Below are 27,240 nucleotides of genomic sequence, written 5' to 3'. Positions count from 1 at the left end.
CTGGTAAACACTCTTGTTTGTAAAAAATACAAAACTACACTTGACATTTTCAATGGTTTCTACAGTCATAATCTCGCACCTTAGAGTTGTGACTTGACAGCATTTTCCTCCGTCGGTTATCAGAAAAAATGTATGTGTTTGCCTATGAGGCAAAAGAATAGCCCCAGGGCAAATTGGGGCACGTGTTGTGTCTTTGTTGCATGACATAGATCCAGATGCACTCTCGTACACTGATGACATTTATCTGACAGAGGATGAACTTATGCCTCATCTAGTCCGTGTCGACAATATTATGTTATCCTTTGCCGACTGTGGATCCAAATTTAATTTTGCAAAGTCACACATAGCCCATTTGGCGGTGCTCTTTTTGGGGTATGAGCTCAATAATGAGGGAAAGTGGCTTGCTCCCCATTTCCTGGAGAAATGTGCACATTTGCAACCCCCTAATACACTCGAGAAACTTCAGTTTTTGCTGGGATTTTTGAACTTTTGGGGGACTTACATTCCCGATTATGCCCAGCTTATCAAACCGCTATATGAATTGATACAACTGACATTTTCTTCTGCCACCTGGCTTCTGGAACATACCTCGATCCTACAGTCTTTGCAATCTGACTTGCTTGACCAATCTCCGTCCAATCACCCTTCTCCCCGCTTTGGGAAAAATAACTGAACAGCTAGTCTATAAAGAACTCAAATCCTACCTGGAAACCCACAACATACTTCATCCTCAGCAATCCGGTTTCCGGCCTAAACATTCAACTGAAACTGCTCTGATCGAATTGACTGACACCATCAAAACGTTGCAAGACCAGAGGAAGAAAGCCATTCTGATACTTCTCGACCTCACGGCAGCGTTCGACACCATATCCCACTCTATCCTGATCAACAGATTAATGGACATTGGCATCTCAGACGCAGCCCTATCTTGGATCAGATCTTTTCTCAGCGACAGGTTCCAAACTGTCGCCCTGGGCCCTTTTCAATCTAAAGAGAAAAAGGTCTCCTCTGGAGTACCTCAAGGGTCCATCCTAAGTCCCCTCCTTTTTAATATTTACCTTATCCCTCTCCTCACCCTGATTGAATCATTTGGCATACCTGTCACCTCGTATGCCGATGATACTCAGTTGATCGTACCCCTAGACGACAACTCCAACAATGCAGAGCTCAATCTCAAAAACTGCCTAACTGCTGTCTTCCAATGGATGGACTTCAACCACCTCCGGTGCAACTCTAGTAAAACAGAGATCCTCCCCATCGGAAAGAACACCTCCTTCTGTCCAGCCCTTTGGTGGCCGGATAACTCTGTTGCCCCCCCCCCCCCCAGAACGTCACTACTGCTAGAAACCTCGGTGTACTTTTTTACTCTGATCTTTCATTTGACCAACATGTCATGACCGTGGCCGGCAGATGCTTCGGTATAATTAAATCTCTCAGAAAGTTTTTTGACTTTCTCCCCCTTGAGGCCAGAAAAACGGTAACAGTAGCCCTCATTATCTTGCGCGTAGACTACTGTAACGGCCTCCTGCCTGGGACCAAGAAGTCCACTCTTTCCAAACTCCAAAGCGTCCTACACACCGCCGCCCGCCTTGTCCTAAAATTACCCCGCAAATCTTCAATCTCTGCAGCCCTAAATACCCTACACTGGCTACCCCTGCACAAGAGAATACTTTTCAAGATACTCATCGTTGCCTTTCGGGCCTTTAACAAAACGGGCCCTAAATATTTAACCAGACGCTTCCCACACTACAACCCGAGCCGTTCCCTTCGCTCCGCCCAAGAAAATCTCATGTCCTCCGCCAGGTTCAACCTGAAGTCTAATGGGGGGAAAACTTTAAGCTCCCTGGCCATCAAAGCCTGGAATAGCATGCCCAAACACCTAAGACAACAGACCCTAGAGAAGCCTTTTAGAAAACTTCTCAAAACGTGGATTTTTAACCTTCCCGACGACTGGACCAAAGCTGCCATCTAGCCTCCCTCATACCACTCTCCGACCTGGCTTCAGGGACTTTCAGCGCCATGATGCTCCCTCCGGAGCGAACGCCGCGCTTTAGAAATACCCCTTCAAATATCAAATATCAAATAACTTCTTGTTGACGTGTGATAACACCACCTACCTGGTAATACCTATCATGCCAGTGATGGTGGGTTTCACATACTTAACGTTCAATGAGGATGACAAAGTGCCTATTTCTTACAAATCACATTTATACACGTCGGCTGAAATGTGATTTTCCAATACCGAAAAAATCTTGACGGCAGTACAGATGGCGATTCTGAAGGAAAGCTCTCTGGCACAAGGTAAAAGCATTCTAACGGTTGCACCCCTCCCTGCATTGGAAACTGTGACCAAGAAGTTGCGTGCTCTTGTTCTTACTCTTGAGTTTGCTGATCCTAATGTGAATACTCTAATTGTATGTGATTCCTATTACTGTGTTCAATCTTACAATGATAACCTAATGACTATAGCGATTTTAAAGGCAGCACAATTAATCATAAGACGCTTTTGGTTCGAGTGGCAGACTTTAAACAATGTCTGCCTCTCACACAGGTTATCCATACTCTTGGCCATCAGCGTGTGAGAGCACATGCTCTTGGTAATTCTTTGGCTGATGAAGCTGCCAAGTCTGCAGTAGCCACGTGTTCCGTAGCAGCAGTTACAGGATCCATGACTAAAATAGATAATGATATCATAGCAGCAGTAGCTGCAACGAGGGAGGGAACTGTCCATCCTCAGGGGTTCCCCTCTAAATACTCTTATCATATAACTCCCGAAGAGGTTCCTTATGCTATGATTCCTTCCATTGGTGATTGGCTGATTCCCAAATTGGACCACAGACCTTCTTTAATCAATGCAGCGCACAAGGGCATGGCTTCTGCACATGCCGGGGGTGTCAGTAACAGTTTCAATTTTACAGCAACATTACTGGTGTCATGGTTTATATAAACAGACACGTAATTATTCTTGTGACATTTGTCAGCAAATTAAGCCATCTCTGGTCACACGCCCACCACAGACACAGCTGTGAATCTCTAATTTTTCTTTTGGCTGTGTATATCTTGATCACTGTGGTCCATTTTCTTCTGATACTGCATACAAATATATATTTGTTGCAGTTGATTCTTGCACTAGAATCCTTTGGGTTTGGCCACAACTCAGTGCTGACACTGAAAATGTCATCAGGGATCTACGTGTCTTTGTCGGGATGTTTGCCTGTGGCACCTTCCATTGTTATTGTTAATTTAATCTTGTAAGGCGCAGAGCAACCTCAGGGTTTCCTGGTGCCGCCCGTCAGAACTGAGCGAAAGAAAAGAAAAGAGTAAATTAGATTCCACATATTAAACAGGCAGGTTTCTAAACACTTGTGATAATTCTCATAAATGGTTTCAGTCCGGAGTGCCATCGGAAGGGTATTCCACAGAGAGGGGCCAAGGTAAGAAAAGAACTGACCGCCCATGCGTGACAGCCTGAACCTAGACACCGTAAATATTGCCTGTGTGGCAGAACGTAATTACCATGAGGGAAGGTAAAGGTGAACTAAAGCATTCAGATATTCAGGTGCTTTACCACTTTTGATTTTGAACATATAGCTCAGGGCTTTGAACTTTATACGGTTCTCAACCCTGAGCCAATGAAGGGGGCCTGAAATGGAAGCTGTTTTAGGGACCTTACAGAGCAACTTGGCCGCCGCATTTTGTACAAGCTGTAACTTCTGTACCACATCCTTATTGGCTGCTAGATACAGAATGTTACCACAGTCCAGCCTTGAAGTAATGAGAGCATGGACCACGGTACGTTGTGTAGCCAAAGGCAGCATCCAGAGGATTTTCCTGAGCCATTTAAGGATAATAAAACAAATCGACAACACTTTCACTGCTTGTTGCCTCATTGAAAGCTGGTCATCAATTGTGACACCTAAGTTCGGAACCTGCTGATTGGGTTGGGCCAAGGCACCCATTTCAGGTGGCCATTCTGATCAAGGTCCAAAGTTCGCCTCTAAGGCCGTACAAGGATGAGATGAAGTCAATGAGTGTGCTGGTGCAGTTTACATTTCCATACAGGCCTGAGGTCAATTAAATTGTGGAACGACTGAACCGTGACTTAAATCAATCCTTGACAGCTAGAGTCTTAGGTACTGGTAGGAAATGGCTGGAACACTTTTATGGGGTTCAACTTGCACTTAATAATCTCCCTACAAGATCTCTGGGTGGGCAGACCCCATACAAAATGTTCTTTGGCATTAAAATATTTGTGCCAGACCTTGATGGTCTAGACATTGTGGCCACTGCCGCAACCTTTGACATAGACATTCTTTCTACTGTGTTACAGGATCTACAAAAGACACATGACAGCTATACTACTAAACATTTACCCTCTTCCACTGAAGCAGCACTGCTGATTCCAGTTGCAGACTGGCTGCCTAAGATTGGAGACCTGGTACGAGAAAAATATTTTGGTCCCCTTTATCGTTCACTGGTTCCAGTGCTTGGACTGAAGGGTACTTGTACAGTTATTTTACCACCTTTACCTGGTCGCAAAGGCAACAGATACATATCAGTTGACAAAGTCAAGTTACACCATGTGGCCTATTCTGAATAGTGTCATGCCTGCAGTTTCGTGCAAAGTAATTTCATTAGATCCACTGACTTCATCATCTTCTTTTGGTCCGCATGTGACTAAGAAAGTGATGGACACTGTAATTAATCCTTCACCCTTCCGATCTCTCTCTTCCACCATGGATGTCGAGTATACATATCATGCTGATGAGTCTGTGAGTGAGGTACCAAACAGTCCTCGAGAACATCAGGCGCACACAGCACTTCCACCTCTTATTACTCAACCTACAAGTGGCTACTATAGAGATCATGCAAGCCACTCTTTCGGCTCGTCCTCCTCAACATCCAGTTTGGCAGACCCTCTGACTAAATTAGGTATTTTTTTCTCCTGGTTCAAAAAGACTTACCTGGTCACTCCGTGGACTTACATTTGGATGGTGCTTATACTAATTTTCTTCTTCATGTCAATTGGGTTTGTGACATGTTCTTTTTGCTCATCAATGGTCATTACTTGCCAGAATGCTCAGCTGTAAACTTGGTCGAAGGAATTCTGGCCCCACACACATTGTCCCATATCATGAAACGTGCTCTGACACTTGTGAACATTTCGGCATTCCCGGTTGCAGATGGCATAGTTTGGGACAAAGTAGCCTTTGAAATCCACAGTCCAACCGAGGTGCTTAGGGTGCCATATGTGTTTCACGTTTCATTAGGAGATGTGGTAAGACGGGACATCCATTCTGACGATTGGGATGTACAAGCAGTGCATGCATTATTTTCAGATTTAAAATATTATGCTGTTTTTGATGCTAAAGATTTGTATTTGAATTCTGTCAATTATGGGGCTCTATTTTGCTATCAATATTATGGGTATAATTTTTTACACAAACCAAACTCGGTACGACCTGTTTTTAATTATACACAAGGGGAACATTGTCCTACTCCCGTAAAGGGCAGTTCAAAAACTATAAGAGATAAATTCACATATTTTATGCATTATGACATATTTAACCCGGAATCCTATTTTTTCAAACTTCAATTTTCTTCCCGATCCAAATTTATGTTGACCCACGCTAAATTGATTGATGCCAACTTGTTTAGAACTAGATTGGCTATGGATGGTTTTGATCACTGGAAAGAGACCGTTGATTTAAAATCAATTTGGGGCACGAAGCCTTGGCAGGTTCAGGGAACTGAGGCTTTACATCGCGCCTGCTTGATCCCAGCTCAAATTTTATTTTTAAATAATACAGTATACCAAACCACTTGTTTTTGCTTGGCCACTGTAAAATATTGGAATACCCCATCCATTTTGTCTTTGGCAGTATATGATGATTGGAAGTCACATTCAAATTATACTATTGAGGCATTGCAAGCTTTGCTTCGAAATTACAATTTTAATGTCTCTGAAATTGATTCGGATGGGTAGTTAATGTGGCCAACAAATACAAATTGCGTTTTTATAATGTTACATCAGGTTTCGTTCTGACTAGACCTGATCCTCGTTATCCCTTCACACATTCGGTCACAACATACTCGGTGGGTAAGTTATGCCAACAATGGTTGGAACATTCCACCTTGGCATCAGTGAAGCAACACCTTCACTCTTGTCCAATGAGATCAATCTAGCTGATTTCATCTTTGGACCTAGGAATCCTAGGTCTAAGAGGTTTATCTATGCCACTTACAATTACATTTGGAAACTTTTGCAGATTGAGGCTGCCCTTCATCTGCACCAAGTTGATCAAGACAATTTAGAACAAGCACTGGTGTTGCCAATAGGTCTCGCAGTAGGAAAGTTGGAGCTATTGGTTTTGTAAATGACAAAGCCCTTTATGTTTTTGAAATGAAAAAAAAATAAAAGGCATTGTTATTTGCAATGGTAATGGCTCCAACTTTCCTACTGCGAGACCTATTGGCAACGTGAGTGGTGTTGCGTGTGTGAGTGGCGTTGCGTGTGTGAGTGGCGTTGCGTGTGTGAGTGGCGTGTGTGTGAGTGGCGTGTGTGTGAGTGGCGTGTGTGTGAGTGGCGTGTGTGTGAGTGGCGTTGCATGTGTGAGTGGTGTTGCATGTGTGAGTGGCGTTGCCTGTGTAAGTGGCGTTGCATGTGTGAGTGGCGTTGCATGTGTGAGTGGCGTTGCCTGTGTGAGTGGCGTTGCCTGTGTGTGGCGTTGCCTGTGTGAGTGGCGTTGCCTGGTGTTGCGTTGATGAGTGGCGTTGCGTGGATGAGTGGCGTTGTGTGGATGAGTGGCGTTGCGTGGATGAGTGGCGTTGCGTGGATGAGTGGCATTGCGTGTGTGAGTGGCGTTGCGTGTGTGAGTGGCGTTGCGTGTGTGAGTGGCGTTGCGTGTGTGAGTTGCGTTTCATGTGTGAGTGGCGTTTCGTGTGTGAGTGGCGTTGCGTGTGTGAGTGGCGTTGCGTGTGGCATTGCATGTGTGAGTGGCGTTGCATGTGTGAGTGGCGTTGCATGTGTGAGTGGCGTTGCATGTGTGAGTGGCGTTGCATGTGTGAGTGGCGTTGCATGTGTGAGTGGTGGAAAGGAGATATAGAGGAGAAAGAGGAAAGATGGACAGAGACTGGAGAGGGGGAAATCAGGGCGGAGAGAAATAAGGAAAGAAAAGTGGAAACATGGAAAGAGGATGGGGAGAAAGATACAAAGGAAGGGAATGTGTGATAAAGGCGGGAAGATGGCACAATGATTGTGTAAATAAAAACAATGAGAACAATGTAGACGAATGGAGTGAGAGGGTAGATCGTAGAGAGGAATAGAGAAAGTGAAAAGAAAGGGGTGGAAATAAGGCTAACGAAGAGCAATGGGGGCTCCAGTTTCAAAGGGGAATCCACCAGCCAAGCGGCGTCATCGTTCCAAACCCGGGCAGGCGAGGCGGGAGGGAGGCGCGCGCGCGAGGGACAGAGATGGAGAGAGGGGGAGAGGGCCATAGAGTGCGTGGAGATTAAGTGCAAAATGTAGGGCCAGGGATAAAGGGGTGAAGTTTGAAGGATGAAAAAATACGCATCAGGGGTTGATGGATACGAGGGGTGAGAGAGTGTAGAGTGAAATGAGAAGGGGGGCATGTGGAGGAGTGGGAAGAAAAAGACGGAAGTCGCGGAAGACGGCTAGGGAGGAGGTAATAGTGAAAGGGAAATAGCACATGTGGGTGGACGGGTATGGGGTCAGGGAATAAGGAAAGTTGCGGAAATCGAAGAGGTCACAGAGGGAAGTAGACACGAGGGTGGTGGAAAGGAGATATGGAGGAGAAAGAGGAAAGACGGACAGAGACTGGAGAGGGGGAAATCAGGGCGGAGAGAAATAAGGAAAGAAAAGTGGAAACATGGAAAGAGGATGGGGGAGAAAGATACAAAGGAAGGGAATGTGTGATAAAGGCGGGAAGATGGCACAATGATTGAGTAATTAAAAACAATGAGAACAATGTAGACGAATGGAGTGAGAGAGTAGATCGTAGAGAGGAATAGAGAAAGTGAAAAGAAAGGGGTGGAAATAAGGCTAACGAAGAGCAGTGGGTCGCCTAGAGTAAGGAGACAAAAACAACAACAAACAAGGCTGTGTTTGCGGGAGAGAGAGGGGAGGTGCTGGTGTGGGATGGGGAGATGCTGGTGTGGGAGGAGTGCTGTTAGGGGAGGAGAAGCCTGATGCCGGATGGGGGCGGGAGAGCCTGGGAATGCGAGAGGCTGGGCTTGCATGCGATGCGCATGCATGTACACGGGAACTGCATGAAAACCGCGGGGCTGAAGGCCCTTTGGTTTCACGATGTTTTCGCCACTTGAATTCTCGCTCCGCTCGATGCGCTTGCGCACATCGATAGTTCACGAGACCTATAAAGTCCTTGCTGTAGTGGGCAATAGCATCAACACACTTTCCTCATGCATTTATAGACCGGATAACATTGTTTCATCTGTTATTGATGTTGTTCAGAGTGATGTATCTGTGTCCCTTTGAATAATTTAAATGCTACTGCTTTATTTCTGCTGTTTAATCTCACTGATAAACAAAGATTTATGTCCATGAAAGATGCCGCATATACACTTTTGCATATTTAACAATTGGAGCCCATGCCGTTACCAGTAGCAGAAACGGACACTACTGTTTGGTTAACTCTTGAGGCTATTTATCTCCTTATTTCTCTATTCCAATTTAAATCGTGCATGCAACATTTTCCAATTGGCCACTTTGAATCACTTGGTAGTGCATTTCTCCATGAATTATGGTCACTACCTTTCACTTACAGATGTCAACGTGAGGTTAAGGAAGTTTTCCTAACAGGGGAGGACTGCGATTCCACAGTGGGACATTATTTAGTTTGCAAACACATAAAATTGCATGGGTGTGTAACGTGTCGGTGCCTAATTTGGCTTGTTTTTTGAAGGGTACGCCAGTGCCATCAATAATTCCTGCATTTACCCTGCTTACCAACGGCAGTTATCTTATTTTGAACAACCAGGACTGCTGTGGTTTACGGGCAGGAATTCCCAATTTGGGAACAGTCTCAATGAGTTACTTGTTGTAGTGAAGATAGTCCTATTTGGCCTGCCATTCCCACTTTGAAAACAGATTTCAACAAATTGAGCAGGCTCAAAGCGCTACTATTCCAACATGAGGTTGCTCTCACTTCGGCTCAAGAGACCTTCGAATTACAGGTGGCCAGGACATCAAACGAGATACAGTCCCTTCTAAACACTAACTTCCCACTTCATTTTGGGGAGCTTATACACCAAATATTTAATGCGTCTGACACTAACGCCGGCCTTGCACATTTGTTTAACTGTGTGGGATCCGGCCTTGTGACTTCCTTTCAGGTGATATTTGGAGTAATACCAGGTTGTATTCATTCCATTTTCTCCAGCGTCTTCAATGGATCGCCTTTACTGCTAGCGTTAGCTGGTGGAGTCCTGCAGCTTCTGTTCCTGCTGCACGATGGCTGCTCATCTTGTAGTACTACACAGACTGAGACAGTTGCAGCTGTACTGTGACAGAATGCAACACATTTTCGGATGCTTGCTTATAGTGACTGTTAGACCTGGCACCTTGGTGTGGGTCACCCTTCCATTTTTTCTGTTGCCTCATGTGTTTTTGCTGGTGTTAGGTGCTTTGGGCACTGTGCCACTGCTGTCCAGTGCCAACGTGCAAGTGCTCCCTATTGTAAATTAATGTATGGATTAGTGATTCCATGTTTGGCTGATTTGGTTTACTGGTTAGACCCTAGTACAGTGCACTGAGTGTGCCCAGGGCTTGTAAACCAAATGCTGCTAGTGGGCTTGCAGCACTGGTTGTGCAACCCACAGAAGCAGTCTGTAAAAGTGTGTCTCAGGTCTGCCATTGCAGAGCCTGTGTGCAGTCTGGTACTGCCATGTTGACTGGGCACGTGCACCTACTTGCCAGTCCCAAAACCTTCCCTTTTCTTCATGCCAGACACCCCTATAGTAGACCCAAGGGCAGGGTGCATTGTAAGTACAAGGTAGGACGAGCCCTGATGTGTGTGGCATGTCCAAATAGTGAATTACAGCCATTTTCGTTTTTTACTATTGCAAGGCTACCTATTTCCCTTAGGCCAGAATGGGCAGTTTGATTATTACATCTTATAATCCTAACTGACTCAGGGAAATAGTTAGAAATTCGAGTTTAGTAGGCCTGAACTTAGAATGATAAAATGCATCTTTTAGTGAAGTTGGTTTTAACATTCTGTGTTTGAAAATACCACTTTTAGAAAGTAGCTATTTTCTTGTCTAACTATCCAAGCCTACCTTTGCTAGGTTGTGCATTCCTTGGCTGGAGTTTGAGTGACAAGGGCTGGGGAATAGGACTGGGCCTTCCCTCCACAATGATGGCTCCACCTCCTGTGGTGCGTCTGATGTCTCTGCCCTGCACTGTGAAAGGAAAGAAGGAGTCATGTCAACAGAGTGCTCCTGGACTGAGCAGAACTGGTTTGGACTAGGCAAAGGCTTCTCTGCCTTCAGAGAACAAAGAGAAAAGTAGCATAAATATTGGGACCCAAACCCAGGAACTTTAGATCACTTTTGGACAACAAGAAGAAACCTTTGCTGAGGAGTGGAAGCAGAGAGACTGAGGAGAGACTACCCCTAAGCTGAAGTGCTGCTTGGGGGATTGGCCTGCAGTGGTTGCCTGACTGCCAAAGAAAGGTGAAAGGAACTTTGTGCGCTTTATTCAAATTGTGACGGATCTCCAAGGGCTTGAGAGAAGAGACCATCAGCTCCCCAAGAGTTCTTTGGAAGTGCTTGCAGCTGTTTTGGCCTTTTGAGGGACTGTGTGTCGCAAGGAGCTGGAATCGCGACTCACAAAGAAGAAGCATGTCACTGTCACAGCCACTGCCGTCGCATCACGGAGATGACGCTGCTGCAGCTGTCACATTGCACTGCATCACAAGAAACGTCTAGCCATCGCAGCCACTGCCGTCGCATCACTGAGCAAGAATGTCGCTGCTGTAGCTGACGCATTGCACCGCAGAAGCGCCTCGCATCCACGGAGAAGCGTGCCGCCGTCGCAGCGGTTGTCGTTGCATCACTGAACAAGGATGTCGCCGCTGCAGCTGTTGCATCGAGCAGAAGTGTCTCGCATCGTCGGAGAAGAGTGTCACCGCCAAAGCTGCTGCCATTGCATCACGGAACAAGGGTGCCGCCGCTGCAGCTGTCGCAACGAGTCGAGACATCTCGCAACATCAGAGGAGCGGGCCGCATCAAGAAAAAGACGCCATCTTTGGTTCTTTGCACTGGATCTTCAATGCATCACCGTCTTTGCTTGTAAGGAACGAACCGCATCACCATCCCTGCAACACTTGTTGTAGAAGCATTACACATCTCAAGGTACATTGACTCACGAAGAAGAACCATGCCGCCGTCACAGCGGATGTCGTTGCATCACTGAACAAGGGTGTCGCCGCTGCAGCTGTCGCATCGAGCAGAAGCGTCTCGCATAGTCGGCGAAGAGTGTCACTGCCAAAGCCGCTGTCATCGCATCACGGAACAAGGGTGTCGCAGCTTCAGCTGTCACATTGAGTTGAGACATCTCGCAACATCGGAGGAGCGTGCCGTATCAAGAAAAAGACGCCATCTTTGGTTCTTTGCACTGGATCTTCAATGCATCACCGTCTTTGCGTGTAAGGAACTACAGCATCACCATCCCTGCAACACTTTTGTTGTAGAAGCGTTACGCATCTTAAGAACTAAGTTAATTCCACCATTTTAAGTACAGTATTGTGGATTTATGTCGTTTGTGGTCTTGTGTTACATCTATATAAAGAATACTTATTTTTAATATACAACTTGTGTCGTGTCCATCTGTAGTGTTGTCACTTGATTACTGTATGTGATCACATATGCTTTACACACTGCCTCTGAGATAAGCCTGTCTGCTTGTGCCATGCTACCAAGGGGGTGAGCAGGGGTTATTTTAGGAGTATACCCCCTTACCCTGACTAGAGGCAAGGGTCCCTATTTGTCAGAAGTACCTACCCGTGCCAACTAGGACCCCCAAATCTAACATTGGTGGAAGTGGTGGGATTCTGGACTTGCATTTGTGACTCATGTACACTACAATAGGTGAACACTACTAGCGAGTGCAGACCAAAACGTGACCACATACTTTTGGTAGATTTCTTTTTACTGGGATTTTCTATTTTTGCCAAGTTTAACCATCATGGAGAGGGCAGAATCCATAGCCTCTGTTGATTTTAAGTGGGAAGAGGAGAAACTGGAAGGCTACAAAGTAAAGCAGCTGAAGCACTTCTGCAAGAAATTCAATGTTTCAATTATTGGGCTCACCAAGAAGGAGTAGTCTACAAGGCACTGAGGGCCTGGTTAGAAGCAAGGAATACCCCTGAGAATGAGGAAGGGGGTGAGAATGCAGATATGCAGCTGGAAGGCCCATTGGGTCCAGGAGGGAGGAGAGCACCTTTCCCCACAGATAGAAACGTTTCTGCCAAGAGTCTGTCTCCAGAGGAGCAGGAGGACAGGGAGAGATGTAGGCGGCTTGAAATGGAGCTGGCCAAGTTCAAATCGAATGGGCAACTGGCGTTAGAAAATAGGAAATTGGCCCTAGAGGAAAAGAAAATGCAGTTGGATCATGAAAAAAGTTTGAGGGAGTTGGAATTGAAAGCCAGAAGCTTAGAGATTACTCCCTCTGGTGGCAGCACACCTTCAGCGCCTGTGGAAGCTAGAGTGTATATTCCTAAGGATGTGGTGAAGGAATTTTATAAGAATGATGATATTGGGCAGTGGTTCAGAGCCTATGAGGTAGCCATGTCTTCTCATCGGGTCCCTGAGAGAGATTGGGGAGCGGGGTTGTGGAGGCGGTTCCTTAGTGAGAGGCAGGATACACTGCTAGACTTGCCTTCTGAAGTCCATAATTCTTATAGCCACATGAAGGATGCATTAATGTACAGGTATGGTTTAACCCCTGAACTGTATAGACAGAGGTTCAGGAGTTGCAAGAAGATAGAGAGCAGTAGCTGGGTGGAATATGTCACTTTATTTTGCAGAGCATTGGATAGTTGGGTAAAGGGCAGCAAAGTTAATGATTTTCAGGGGCTCTTTGATTTGATTGCATGGGAGCACTTGTCCAGTAATTGTTTTCCAGAGCTGCGCCAGCACCTGATTGATAGTAGGCTGACTAACCCTAGGAAGCTTGCTGAAGAGGCGGATGGCTGGGTGAGCACCCGGGTCCATAAGGGTCAAATGGGAGACTCAGTCAAAGGTGTGCAGGGTTCCCAGCAGTAGAGTGGGGGGATAAGGGTAAACAGAGGGAGTTTCAGAAAGGGCCATAAAGTAATTTCCAAGAGAACCAAGGGAAAGGTTCCCAGCCTCCCCCTGAGAGAAAGCAAGGGGCCCGACAGGTATCCCTGTTCACCAGGATCCCTGAAGTGTTACAAGTATGGGGACATGGGTCATAAGGAGAATGACCCCAGGTGCCGCCTATTTGGAAAGGCAGCAACACTGGAGCTCCACCCCGGCAGATGGCGAGTGTAACCTTGGGGCAGGAGATTGGTGTGCAAGGTGGGTGGGGTCCCGCAGAGATGTCCCTTGTCTCTGTAGGAGACTGTGAGATGGTCCCTGGGACCCAACGGCCCAACAAGACTAAGAAATATGGGCAGTGGGTGACCGTCAATGGCCATAAGGTGGAGGCTCTTAGAGATACAGGAGCCAGTGTGACAGCTGTCAAGTGTCACCTGGTGTCTCAAGAACAGATTGTCCCTCATGCATTTTGCCGAGTTGCTGCCGCCGACAACACAGAGAGCCATTGTCCTATGGCTCAAGTTCCCTTTGAGTGGGGCGGGAGTCTGTGGTACTCTTCAGGTAGCTGTGAGGCCCACCATGCCAGTTGACTGTCTGTTGGGGAACGATTTGGAGAGCTCACCTTGGGAAAAGGTGGAGCAGAATACTCCATTGGAGATGGGTCTACCTTACTGGGCATGTGTGACCACCCGGTCACTTACACCCTGTAGGGGTGCTCAAGAGGACCTGGAGCCTGAGAGGGAGGCCCAGGAACCTCCCTTATAGAGAGGAGGCAGGGGGCGTGGGAAACCGGCCCGAAGTTCCCACGGTCCAGGAGGAGGTAGACCCTGAGGGGGATGTCCTGGAGCCTACAGTGGAGCAGGTAGCTGAACTGGGGGACCTGCCTGAGCTGACCCATTGACAGCAGGAAGGAGGCCCCTCCAGGAAAGAATATTTCCAGGAGCAGAGAGAATGCCTTTCTCTTGTTGGTTTGTGGTAACAGGCTGCAAGCCAGGTAGCAGGTGATCAGTCTGGATCACATTGGATATACTGGGAGAATGGCCTCCTTTATAGTGAGCCTAAGGTTGCTGAGCCTGCGTCAGCCAGTGTGCTGGTGGTACCCCAGCACTTGAGAGCCTTCCTACTGGGGCTGGCTCATGATGTGCCATTGGCAGGACATGTGGGGCAGGACAAGACCTTTGAGAGGCTTGTCACCCACTTTCATTGGCCCCAAATGTGCAAGAGTTCAGACACTCATTGCAGGACACGTCAGACTTGCCAGGCAAGTGGAAAGAGTGGGAGGAAGCAGACGGCTCCTCTCCAGCCATTCCCTGTGGTTAGCACCCCCTTGAAGCGGGTGGGTATTGACCTTGTGTCACTGGACCCCAAGACAGCCATAGGTAACAGGTTCATCCTAGTCTTGGTGGACCATGCTAACCGGTACCTAGAAGCCAAACCTCTGAGGACAGTGATGGCCCCTGTCGTGCGACGGCCACTGATGGAAATGTTCTCACAAGTGGGATTCCCTCGAGAGGTAGTGTCTGACCGAGATACAAACTTAATTTCCAAGTATATGAAGTCCCTGTGGCAGGAGTGTGGGGTAACGTACAAGTTTACCACTCCTTACCACCCCCAAGGAAATGGGCTGGTTGAGAGATTCAACGAATCCCTGAAAGGCATGATTATGGGTCTTGAGGAACATATGAGGCGTAAGTGGGACATCCTCTTACCATGCCTGTTGTTTGCATACCGTGAGGCGCCACAGAAATCTCTAGGGTTCAGTCCCTTTGAGCTTCTCTATGGTCACCCAGTGAGAGGACCTCTGAGTCTGGTCAAGGAAGGCTTGGAGCAATCTCCCAGGAAACATCCCCAGGATGTATATAGCTACATGCTGGACAGACAACTCGCTGAGGCGCATATGGAAGCCAGCCAGGAGGAGATGAAGTGTTGGTACGACCAGAATGCCACTCTGGTAGAGCTACAGCCTGGTCAGAAAGTGTGGGTCATGGCCCCAGTAGAGCCCTGCGCACTCCAGCATAAGTGGACCGGACCATTTGAGGTTGTGGAGCGCAAAAGTCCTGTTACCTACTTGGTGGACTTGTGGTCTCCCAGGAACCCCTTGAGGGTCTGGCATGTCAACCGCCTGAAGCAGCCCCACTTGGAGAGGTCTGAAGTGGGCATGCTCCTAGCGACAGATGGTGGATTGGAGGAAGAGACCGAGTATCTTCCTGACCTCCTGTCTACAACAGAGCGAGATGGGTCAGTGGATGGTGTGAACCTCTCTTCCACTCTGACCCCTGAGCAACAGAATGACTTCTGCCAGTTGCTGGGACAGTTTTTCTGATCTGTTCTTCCTGGTTCCCGGTACCACTGATTGGTGCATCCATGATGTAGACACTGGGGATAGTCTTCCTGTGAAGCACAAATCTTACAGGGTGCCTGACAGGGTGAGAGCTTGCATCAAAGAGGAGGTCTGAAAGATGCTTGTTTTAGGGATGATTGAGTCCTCTCACAGTCCTTGGGCCAGCCCAGTGGTCTTGGTCCCAAAGGCTCCGGTACTGAGGGCTCAATTCAGTCACGAGGACTGACGCGAACCCCATCCCCAGAGCTGATGAGCTCATTAATCGGCTAGGGGCTGCACTACCTCAGCACGTTTGACCTAACATCTGGGTACTGGCAGATCGCCTTAACTGATGGGGCCAAAGAGAATTCAGCATTCTCCACACCAGATGGGCACTTCCAGTTCCGGGTTACGCCCTTTGGGATGAAGAATGCCCCTGCCACCTTTCAGAGGTTGGTCAACCAGGTGTTGGCTGGACTGGATGAGTTCAGTGCCACCTACCTGGAAGACATCGCAGTGTTTAGCACCAGTTGGAAACAACATCTGCGCCACGTCTGGGAAGTGTTGATGGTGCTGCAGAAGACAGGCCTCATGATCAAGGTGAGTAAGTGCCAGATCGGATAGGGTTCCGTGGTGTACTTGGGACACCAGGTTGGGAGCGGCCAGGTGGCGCCCCTACAGCCCAAGATTGAAACCATCCTAGCTTGGGAGCCCCCCAAAACCCAGAAAGAAGTGAGAGCCTTTTTAGGACTAACTGGGTAGTACAGGAGATTTGTCAAGCGGTATGGCAACATTGTTGCACCCTTGACAGAGCTGACTTCCAGGAAGCAGCCCAAGAAAGTGATTTGGACTGACACCTGTCAGAAAGCTTTTGAGGCCCTGAAAGCTGCCATGTGCACGGCGCCCGTGCTCCTGGCACCCAACCTCTCCAGAGAGTTTATCGTTCAGACAGACGCTTAAGAGCATGGTGGGGGGGCTGTTTTTTCACAGATGAATAAGGAGGGCCTAGATCAACCTGTAGCCTTCATCATTTGGAGGTTACTTCCACAGGAACAGAGGTGGAGTGCTATTGAACATGAGGCATTTGCTATGGTCTGGGCACTGAAGAAGCTGAGACCATACCTGTTTGGGACTCACTTCCGGGTTCAGACAGACCACAGGCCCCTCAGATGGCTGATGCAGATGAGGGGTGAGAATCCAAAGCTGTTGAGGTGGTCCATTTCCCTATAGGGGATGGATTTCACGGTGGAACACCGCCCTGGTACAGAACACGCCAATGCTGATGGTCTGTCAAGATTTTTCCGCCTTAGTGATGAAAACTCCCAGGAGTTAGGGTAGTTCTCTCCATATTTCAGCTGGAGGGGACACGTGTTAGACCTGGCACCTTGGCGTGGGTCTCCCTTCCATTTTTTCTGTTGCCTGATGTGTTTTTGCTGGTGTTAGAAGCTTTGGGCACTGTGCCACTGCTGTCCAGTTTCACAGTGCAAATGCTCCCTATTGTAAATTAATGTATGGATTAGTGATTCCATGTTTGGCTGATTTGGTTTACTGGTCAGACCCTAGTACAGTGTACTGAGTGTGCCCAAGGTTTGTAAACCAACTGCTGTGAATGGGCTTGCAGCACTGGTTATGCCACCCACAGAAGCAACCTGTAAAAGTGTGTCTCAGGTCTGCCATTTCAGAGCCTGTGTGCAGTCTGGTACTGCCATGTTGACTGGGCACATGCACCCACTTGCCAGTCCCAAAACCTTCCCTTTTCTTCATGCCAGACACCCCTATGGTAGGCCCAATGGCAGGGTGAATTGTAAGTAAAAGGTAGGACAAGCCCTGATGTCTGTGGCATGTCCTAATTGTGAATTACAGCCATTTTTGCTGTTTTCACTATTGCAAGGCTACCTATTCCTCGTAGGCCAGAATGGGCAGTCTGATAATTACATCGTAATAATCCTAACTGACTCAGGGAACTAGGTAGAAATTCGAGTTTAGTATGCATTGTAAGTACAAGGTAGGATGAGCCCTGATGTGTGTGGCATGTCCAAATAGTGAATTACAGCCATTTTAGTTTTTCACTATTGCAAGGGAACTAGGTAGAAATTCGAGTTTAGTAGGCCTGAACTTAGAATGATAAAATGCATTTTTTAGTGAAGTTGGTTTTAACATTCTGTGTTTGAAAATACCACTTTTAGAAAGTAGGTATTTCCTTGCCTAACTATTCAAGCCTGCCTCTGATATGTTGTGTATTCCTTGTCTGGAGTTTGAGTGACAGGGGCTGGGGGATTCCAGGAGACAGGGTGAGTGAGTCCTGTGGTGAATAGAGCGATCTGCATCTAGAGGGGAGTGAGGAGTTGCACTTGGTACCTGAATAGGACTGTGCCTTCCCGTCACAATGCTGGCTCCACCTCCTGTGGTGGGTCTCATGTTTCTGCCATGTACAGTGAAAGGAAAGAAGGAGTCATGTCAACAGAGTGCTCCAGGACTGACCAGAACTGGTTTGGACTAGGCAAAGGCCTTGCTGCCTTCAGAGAACAAAGAGAAAAGTAGTATAAATATTGGGACCCAAACCCCGGAACTTTAGATCACTTTTGGACAACAAGAAGAAACCTTTGCTGAGGAGTGGAACCAGAGAGACTGAGGATAGACTGTCCCTAAGCTGAAGTGCTGCTTGGGGGATTGGCTTGCAGTGGTTGCTTGACTGCCAAAGAAAGGAGAAAGAAACTTTGTGCACTTTATTCAACTTGTGAAGGATCTCTAAGGGCTTTAGAGAAGAGCTTGCCTCCTGCTGAAGTCTCAGGGACAACAGACTTCAACCACCAGCTCCCCAAGAGTTCTTTGGAAGTGCTTGCAGCTGATTTGGGCCGCTGCTTTCGCATCACAGAGATGTCACCGCTGTAGCTGTCGCATTGCACCGCATCACAAGAAACATCTCGCAACATCGAAGAAGCGTGTCGCCGTCGCACCCGCTGCCATCTCATCACTCAGCAAGGGTGTCACCGCTGTAGCTGTCGCATCGAGCAGAAGCGCCTCACATCATCGGCGAAGAGTGTCACCGCCAAAGCCGCTGTCATTGCATCACGGAACAAGGGTGTCGCATTGAGTTGAGACATCACGCAACATCGGAGGAGCGTGCCGCATCAAGTAGAAGACACCATCTTTGTTTCTTTGCACCAGATCTTCAATGCATCACTGTCTTTGCGTGTAAGGAACTACTGCATCACCATCCCTGCAACACTTTCGTTGTAGAAGCGTTACGCATCTTAAGGTACATTGACTCAAAGGGTACACAGACAAAATATCGAGTTTTAAATATCGATATACCAAAATATCGAAGTTTAAATATCGATATACAAAAATATCGAAGGTAAGTAATATCGACAGTCTAAATATCGATATTGGTATGATATCAGTAATATCGAAGTTGTAAATATCGATGTTAACAATATCGAAATTAATAACTTTGATGTTACTAATATCAATTTTTAAATAAATTTAGTGTATATTATATTGTATTTATTATGTTTTATTATTTATTTTTAATGTAATTTAATTAAATATTGTCTTTTACTACTGTAGCGGGTTGTGGGTTTATAGGGGAATAGGGTGGGAAGTAATTTAATTATGTTAAATTAATTATTAATTAGTAGGAATTATTAATTAATTAATTGTGAATTAATTTTTAATTATTTTTAATTAATTGATTAATTGATAAATATGTTCTGTAGCGGGTTATGGGTTTATAGGGGAATAGGGTGGGAAGTAATTTAATAATAATTAATTAATTGATATATGTTTGTACATATTTTACTTAATAATTAATTGGTAATTAATTTCTATTAATTAGTTAATTAATTATTATAATTTTTTACATATTTATAATTATTAATTAGTTGGTAATTAATTATTATTAATTATTTTATTACATTAATTGTAGTAATTTTTATATATAATTTATTGTTATTCTTAATTAATTAATTGGGCAAAATAATATTAATTATTAAATTAAATTAATTACAGCAAATGTGCTAATATATTTACTTTATTGTTATTGTTAATTAATAATTAATTGGTAATTAAATAATATTAATTAATTTTGGGTACAGGGGTATTTTTAGGGTTCAGGGTCAGTTTTCAGTTCATGGGTACAGGGGTATTTTTAGGGTTCAGGGTCAGTTTTCAGTTCATGGGTAAAGGGGTATTTTTAGGGTTCAGGGTCAGTTTTCAGTTTTTGGGTAAAGGGGTATTTTTAGGGTTCAGGGTCAGTTTTCAGTTCATGGGTAAAGGGGTATTTTTAGGGTTCAGGGTCAGTTTTCAGTTTTTGGGTAAAGGGGTATTTTTAGGGTTTAGGGTCAGTTTTCAGTTTTTGGGTAAAGGGGTATTTTTAGGGTTCAGGGTCAGTTTTCAGTTTTTGGGTAAAGGGGTATTTTTAGGGTTCAGGGTCAGTTTTCAGTTTTTGGGTAAAGGGGTATTTTTAGGGTTTAGGGTCAGTTTTGGGTTTTTGGGGTACAGGGATATTTTTAGGGTTCAGGGTCAGTTTTGGGTTTTTGGGTAAAGGGGTATTTTTAGGGTTCAGGGTCAGTTTTGGGTTTTTGGGGTACAGTCGTACAGGCTAAAAATAAAATACATTTAAATTAAATCAATTAAATGAAATTAAAAAATATAAAATTACATTAAATTATTAAGTTTTTAATTTATTTTAAATGTATATGTATTAGTTTTAATTTTTTAATTATGTTTTAATATTTTTATTTAATATTTGTAACATTATATGTATTTTATAATAATTTTTACATTATTATTAATACATTTAAAAAAACTATATTTTTAATTTCAATATTTTTGTACTACGATATTAATTTTTCGATATTTTTGTACTTACCTTGTTAGGGATAGGATTCCTATATTTTTTACTTCGATATTTTTGTTCCGATATTTTTGTATTTCGATATTTTTGATTTCGATATTTTGTCAGACATTCGACTCAAAGTGTAGCATATTAAGATCTAAAGAGAGCTAAGCTAATTCTACCATTTTAAGTAGAGTATTGTGGATTTTTGTTGTTTGTGGTCTTGTGTTAAATCTATATAAAGAATACTTATTTTTAATATACAAATTGTGTGGTGTCCATCTGTAGTGTTGTCACTTGATTACTGTATGTGCTCACAAATGCTTCACGCACTGCCTCTGAAATAAGCCTGTCTGGTTGTGCCAAGCTACCAATATTTTAGGAGTGTACCCCCTTACCCTGACACGAGGCAAGGGTCCCTATTTGTCACAAGTACCTACCTGTGCCAAATAGAGACCCCCAAATCTAACAGCGATGCTTAGCATAAGTTACGGATTAACTTTTCGATTTGCTTACTTTACTTGCGTGCAACCAGTTTTCTACTGTTGACGATGACCCTTCTACTGGGCTATGGATTTATGCCTCTCCCATACGTCATGTCTAGTCCTGTATTTTAAACAGTTGATGGGTCCCGTAGAGGCTCATGACCAGGCTTGTTCTGGGGAGGGGCGTATGGTGCGTACTGCGGCGCTTGGAGTATTGGCTGAATAGGATATCTGTGCGGCTGCGCAGAACTTCCTCCATCAGAGTTTCATCGAATATCATGCAAGTTGTCCAGTTATACTTTTGGAGGCATTAGATTAAGAGGAGCATTTTTGTTCCTTCGACTTACTTGATTGGATGGCATCACTTTTTTCTACTAACGATATGTATGATCTTTTGGAGGGAATTGCATTCTTGGGTTCATGTACTTTGATGGATTAACAATCTTCTTCATTATAACATTATCCCTGAGGACACACTTTACCACTAATATCAGCACCTGTTTTGATATTTAGGCATTACAGACATTGCTAAGTTAGCATGAGTTTTGCAGCCATGATCCTGCTTTTGTGCATGTTACTACATGACTTTATTTTTGCAAGCCTCTGTTTAAGCCTTTCACATGGGAACTGTTTGCTTTTTGTGTTCTCTGCCTTTTCTAGAGTTTTGTCTGAACATGTTTTGCAAGGTAGATAAACTATGCCCCTTTTTATTCTGTTCTGGTCAGTCCCTAGCACCTAGACATAACATGCTACACACAGCTGCAGTACTGAAGACTTGTGCTTTGATATTACGTTGTTGTTGAGACCTTAGCGGGTGAGTAGCGGGCTTTACAAATACTCAAGTTTGATTGATTGACTATAGCTAGTCAGTATTGGGATTTTGGGCACTAATGTGGTAGGTTGGTACCCCCTATACACTAAAGACCTTTTTTCCTGTGCATGGTTCTGTGTATGTGCAGAATCCCAGCAACACTGTTTAATGAAGGTTTTCCTAGACTTGAAGAATCTATACCACAGAGAGCTTGGGATCCTACTGAGATGATCAAAATTATGCAACGGGTAGACAGCAGACTCCCTATGCATGTCCTTGTGGACTATTCAGGCCAATTTAGAGGTATTTCCTGCCTCCTTGGAGAGCAAATTATTTGTGGTCAGGATTGGGGTTATTTTTTCAGATCTAATGTAACTGGTGATTAGTTATGCCACGGAATTCAGGGCTGCCTTCAGCATGGCAATGTGAACCCTGGGAAAGCCAATCAATGATGAGCTGCCATAATCAAGACTAGATGGTTCTAAAGTTCGGCCACCGTTATGAAATTGTTATCTGGAATACGGGCCTTGATTCCCTTGAGAAGTCTGATTTGGTGCTGAGCATCTTTAGCTACAGCATTGATTTGGGCATGGACATTTAGGTGTTTGACTATAGTAAAACTCAGTGATTGTACATTATCCACATGGCTGGTTTGCAGTGGAGTTAGTTTGAAATGTTCATCTCGGTTTGTTTTGACATGGTGCGGTGTGGTGGTGAAAGCAGGAGGAACTTTCCAGGGATTCATTTTAGGTTGTTAGTACACATCCATAAATGGAGGTTGCTGAGACTCCTTGAAGATAAGCCATTATCCCCTGCTGTGCATACATTGGCGGAAGGGGAATTTCTTTCTGATGGAACAATCATCATGGTGGTGGCATTAGTGCTTTGGATCATAAAGCACCTCCAATAACTTGTTGCCCGGATAGACTTGGTACCCAAGTACACCACATTGCATACTTTGTCCAAAGATCATAGAGATTTTTATGGCAGACTGAGAAATAAAAGTGGTCGTTTCAGAAATTAAAGACGTGCAATTGGCCTTTTTTTGGCGGCTGATAGCCAGAAACCGGTCCTAGGATGCTTGATTCCGGTCCAGGAAAGACATGGCTTGGCAGTTCGGGCTGGACTGTTCCCATGAGGCACAGGGTCAAGGTTGATTTGCATATGGCCATGTCTGAACTGGGGTGGTGTGGGGTGCAAAAAAACGATGGATTTAGGCCCAGATCTCTGTACTGGGGTGAATGTATGACATTGTTCTGCATTCTGTCCATCAATTGTTGTTTTTGCATTTGTCACCCCAAGTGGGATGGGTATGCTCAGACGTGAGTCCCATGCTCTCCACACCACTGGAGTCAAGCTATTCTGGCTGAAGACGGCTGATAGCCAGAAACCGGTCCTAGGATGCTTGATTCCGGTCCAAGAAAGACATGGCTTGGCAGTTCGGGCTGGACTGTTCCCATGAGGCACAGGGTCAAGGCTGATTTGCATATGGCCATGTCTGAACTGGGGTGGTGTGGAGTGCAAATAAACGATGGATTTAGGCCCAGATCTCTGCACTGGGGTGAATGTATGACATTGTTCTGCATTCTGTCCATCAATTGTTGTTTTTGTATTTACAATATGGCGCACCATGGCGCAAGGATTGACAGATGAGTCAGAAATCCTAACACATCTGTTGGCCGAAAAGTCACACATTGCTGGAGTCGTATTGCAAGCAGTCAAAGAGAAATCCCTGGGTACACACTCACGTATGGACTTGCTATACTCTCATAACCATCTGTTTAAGCATTCAAACATCAACTGGAAAGACTAGTTCAGTACACTATATTCGCAAAATGTTAATTTCCACACCAAAATTAGAACGTTCACAGTCTTTTTTTTAATAAAAGCATATACAAAAAAGGATTAGCACAAAATGACCGGTTAAAATTTCAAAGAACACTCTTTGAAAACATAAAAACAAATATTCATAATAGTTCATTACATATGTAAACAAGTTTAAATTAAATTTAAAACAAAGAAGTCATGAAAGAACAAGTATCACAGGCAGATATTTAATTGAATCACAGATCAGAAAATAAAACAAACAACCCCCTACACTCACTGTGGCTTACTGATATTTTTGCCATTACTAATTTCTGGATCCAAAGGTCCTTAGTTAATGTAGAAGTGACGTCAACAGTACCATTTATGTATGTGTATCAATTGCTCACTGGACCCTACTTGGATTCTATATATGAAAAAATGCGTCGACGTGTTTCGGTGCAGAAAACATTAGATACTGTAGCACCTTCTTCAGGACTGCCGTCTTTGGGGTCACCGGCTTCAATGAATAATTCTTAACACCCTTTCTGTGAATACACGGGGAGAAAAGCAAGATATCACTATTTTTGTACAGATCTTGGTACAATAGCATGATCTAAGGCTCTTACTACATAGGTACATATGGTTCTGTAACCAATTTCAATTTCTCTCACACATGTTATTTTTATTGTTTCGATTTATCTCTCTTTTGTCCTTCTGCCCGCTATCAGTGTTCATTTGTTTACGTGTAGACTTACAAGATATAGAGAGACTCCCATTTTCCATTCTACACATGTAATTTCCCTCTGTATGGTTCAAGCATTTCATTACGGACATTCGTTTTTATGGATAATATCCCTCCCTTTCCATTTTGGTGTGGAAATAGGTATGTGTATAAGGGTCCCACTAAATTTCTTGTCAGGTGTTAATAAGGTCCTCACTGACGTCTACTCATTGCAGACAAACACATTCTTACCATGTAGGTGTAAGACAGAGCACCCCTATGGATGTTCTTTTTGAGTCTCCGTTCCTGGCTTCTAGTCTGAGGTGTAGTTCATCCTAATGAGAGCACATGGGACACTGTCAGTACATCTATTCTTTTAGTCCCACCCTTTTCAAAAATCTGAAAGTTAGGGCCATTTACCTCTTTACGATTGTTGGGTTGAACGGTGGGGAACCTCTTCTATCCTTTACAGATCTATGTGGATGCCTCCACTCCTTTTAGCAACCTGTGTGGGTATCTATACCAATAGAGAACATAGCACTATTTAGGACTATATCCCCCCACTCCTTGGTAGTTAAATGCATCTAATGGTACAGTCGGTAACGGTCAGTTTTTATTACCATACCGTAAAAGTTTATAAAACCTTTCTTGAACGGGCATATATCTGCATAACTCCGTCGATGAACTGGATATGTTCTGTCGGGGTAAGCAAATGTACATATATATGTGTGCATCTTAGAAATCAAATTGCCTATTTTTATTCGTATTGGATTTGCTACTTTTGTTTATCTAGTTGTAGTTGTTTATCTATCTCCCTTCTTGGTATACTATCTCAGGGGTTTCCTCTCAGTGTTTAGTATGGCTTTATTATATTTCCCTGTTCCCATTTATATTGCCATAGTATCCGCTGCGTGGGTTTATCTGTTTGCTTAAACGGTCCCTCCCCTGCACGCTGCTATCTCAGGAGTTGTCTATTCGCGTTTGGTATGGCTTTATTCTGTATCCCCGTTTCCGTTTGCCATTTATATTGCCATTATATCCGCTACGAGGGTTTGTCTGTCTACTTATCCCTTCCCACCTCGGTGCGCTGCTATCGGGGTTTGTTGTCCGCGTTATAATTATAGCTTTACTCTGTCACCCGAGCTACACCCTTCAACCCGTTTTTAAATGGGCCGACTTGCCCGTCTACATGTTAAGTCTATTTGATTCCCCTCTCTTACCTCTTACGTTCGGGATTCGCGTTTCTGCCTCGTTCTTTCGCCTTCAACGCCGAGGATCGGGGCGCGCTGTATTTATGTAAATTTAAATTTGGTAGATTGGTTTCACCTGGGCTGTGCGCATGCGCTCACTCGGCGGATTCTTTACATATGGTGGCGCCATCTTAGAACGGCGTTCCTATTATTTTACAGTGTGGTTGCGTGTGTTAGATTCATTCAACCAACACTTATTTCAGCCCGTTGGTGTATGTTATATCATCGCCACATCTATTACTAATTATATTTAAGTATTTTGTTTCAGCTCCGTAAATTTATAAATATACCCTGATTTTTTTGTCGTGTCGGATAGTCTCTCCTTCTTTTTACTCGGTATTTTAAATACTTTACATGATGACCCGGGGGGATTATTTTAGACGCTGTTTCGTTTTTTTAATACCTATTTATGTTGAATGTAATTCCAACAGGGTACTTGCTCTAAGTTCTCGATGCCCCTATTTTGTAAGGATCCTGCTCCCTTTCCCCATAGGTTTAGATGTTCAAACATTATGTTCTCTTGGATTGTGGTATATCCTATGTGTATCTATTGGGTATGTTCTTAAACCTTTAGGCGTGCTATCAAAACTTTCCTGTTTTCTGTACTTGGTTAGCCGTCTTTTTTCCTCTTCCTGCGTGTTATGTTTTAGTACCTGTTCAAGCGCCAGGACGCCCCTTTGCTGGGGCAGCTGTGCGCTGTATAAATAATATTAACATAACATAACTTGCCTTCTCTATTCCCCTTCTAACCTGTGTATAAGACCTCAGTATACCTGTCTTCCTACAACTTCCTTCTGGTTTTTCTCATTCATATCAGGGCTTCCCACTCTTCCCTTGAGTTCAGGCCACACCTATTGCAAGCACAACACAACTCCAGCAATGCATGTTGAGGCCTATACTAATTGTACTGCGTCACTCCTTACGTGCTTCAAGCAGGTGTAAGGTTTTGACACGGTGGCTCCTAGAAGTGGCACAGTGAAATCTTGCAGATTTCACTGCATCACTTTTGCAAACACATAATAGCCCGGCACACTCTGTACACATATTGTTACAAATTCAAAAACAATTCAAAGGAATTTGTTCCAAAGACGAGTCGATGTTCTATTTCAGTTCATCCTTTATTTTTCATTCTTTAAAATTTTTTGAAAACGCCACTTTTGAAACCGCCAACGCGTTTCGTCCCATCCAGGGACTTCTTCAGGGCTTGAAATGTAAATACAGAATATTCAAATTCATAATCTTTCATGTATTCGTAATTGGTGATTTTTTGATTTTAAGTTAGTGCACTTCCTCGTATGTTGGATGTGGTATTGGCAGGTAAAGAATTTCTGATAAGAAACAATGTCCCGGATGAAGTAATTCCGGTCCCACTCAATCAATCAATCATAACATTTGTATAGCGCACTACTCACCCGGCAGGCTCTCAAGGCGCTTGGGGGAAGGGGTCCGCTATTGCTCGAACAGCCAGGTCTTGAGTTGTCTCCTGAAGGCGAGATGGTCCTGGGTCAGCCGAAGATGGATAGGGAGGGAGTTCCATGTCTTGGTCGCCAGGTAGGAGAAGGATATACCTCCGGCGGTGGCTCTTCGGATGCGTGGTACGGTGGCGAGGGCGAGGCTTGTGGATCGTAGCTGGCGGCTGGACGTGTAGAAGGTCAAGCGGTCGTTGAGGTACTTGGGGCCCAGGTCG

Source organism: Lissotriton vulgaris, chromosome 9, assembly GCF_964263255.1.
Source record: "Lissotriton vulgaris chromosome 9, aLisVul1.2, whole genome shotgun sequence".
Classification (NCBI taxonomy): Eukaryota; Metazoa; Chordata; class Amphibia; order Caudata; family Salamandridae; genus Lissotriton; species Lissotriton vulgaris.
Note: the sequence above shows the minus strand (reverse complement) of the source record.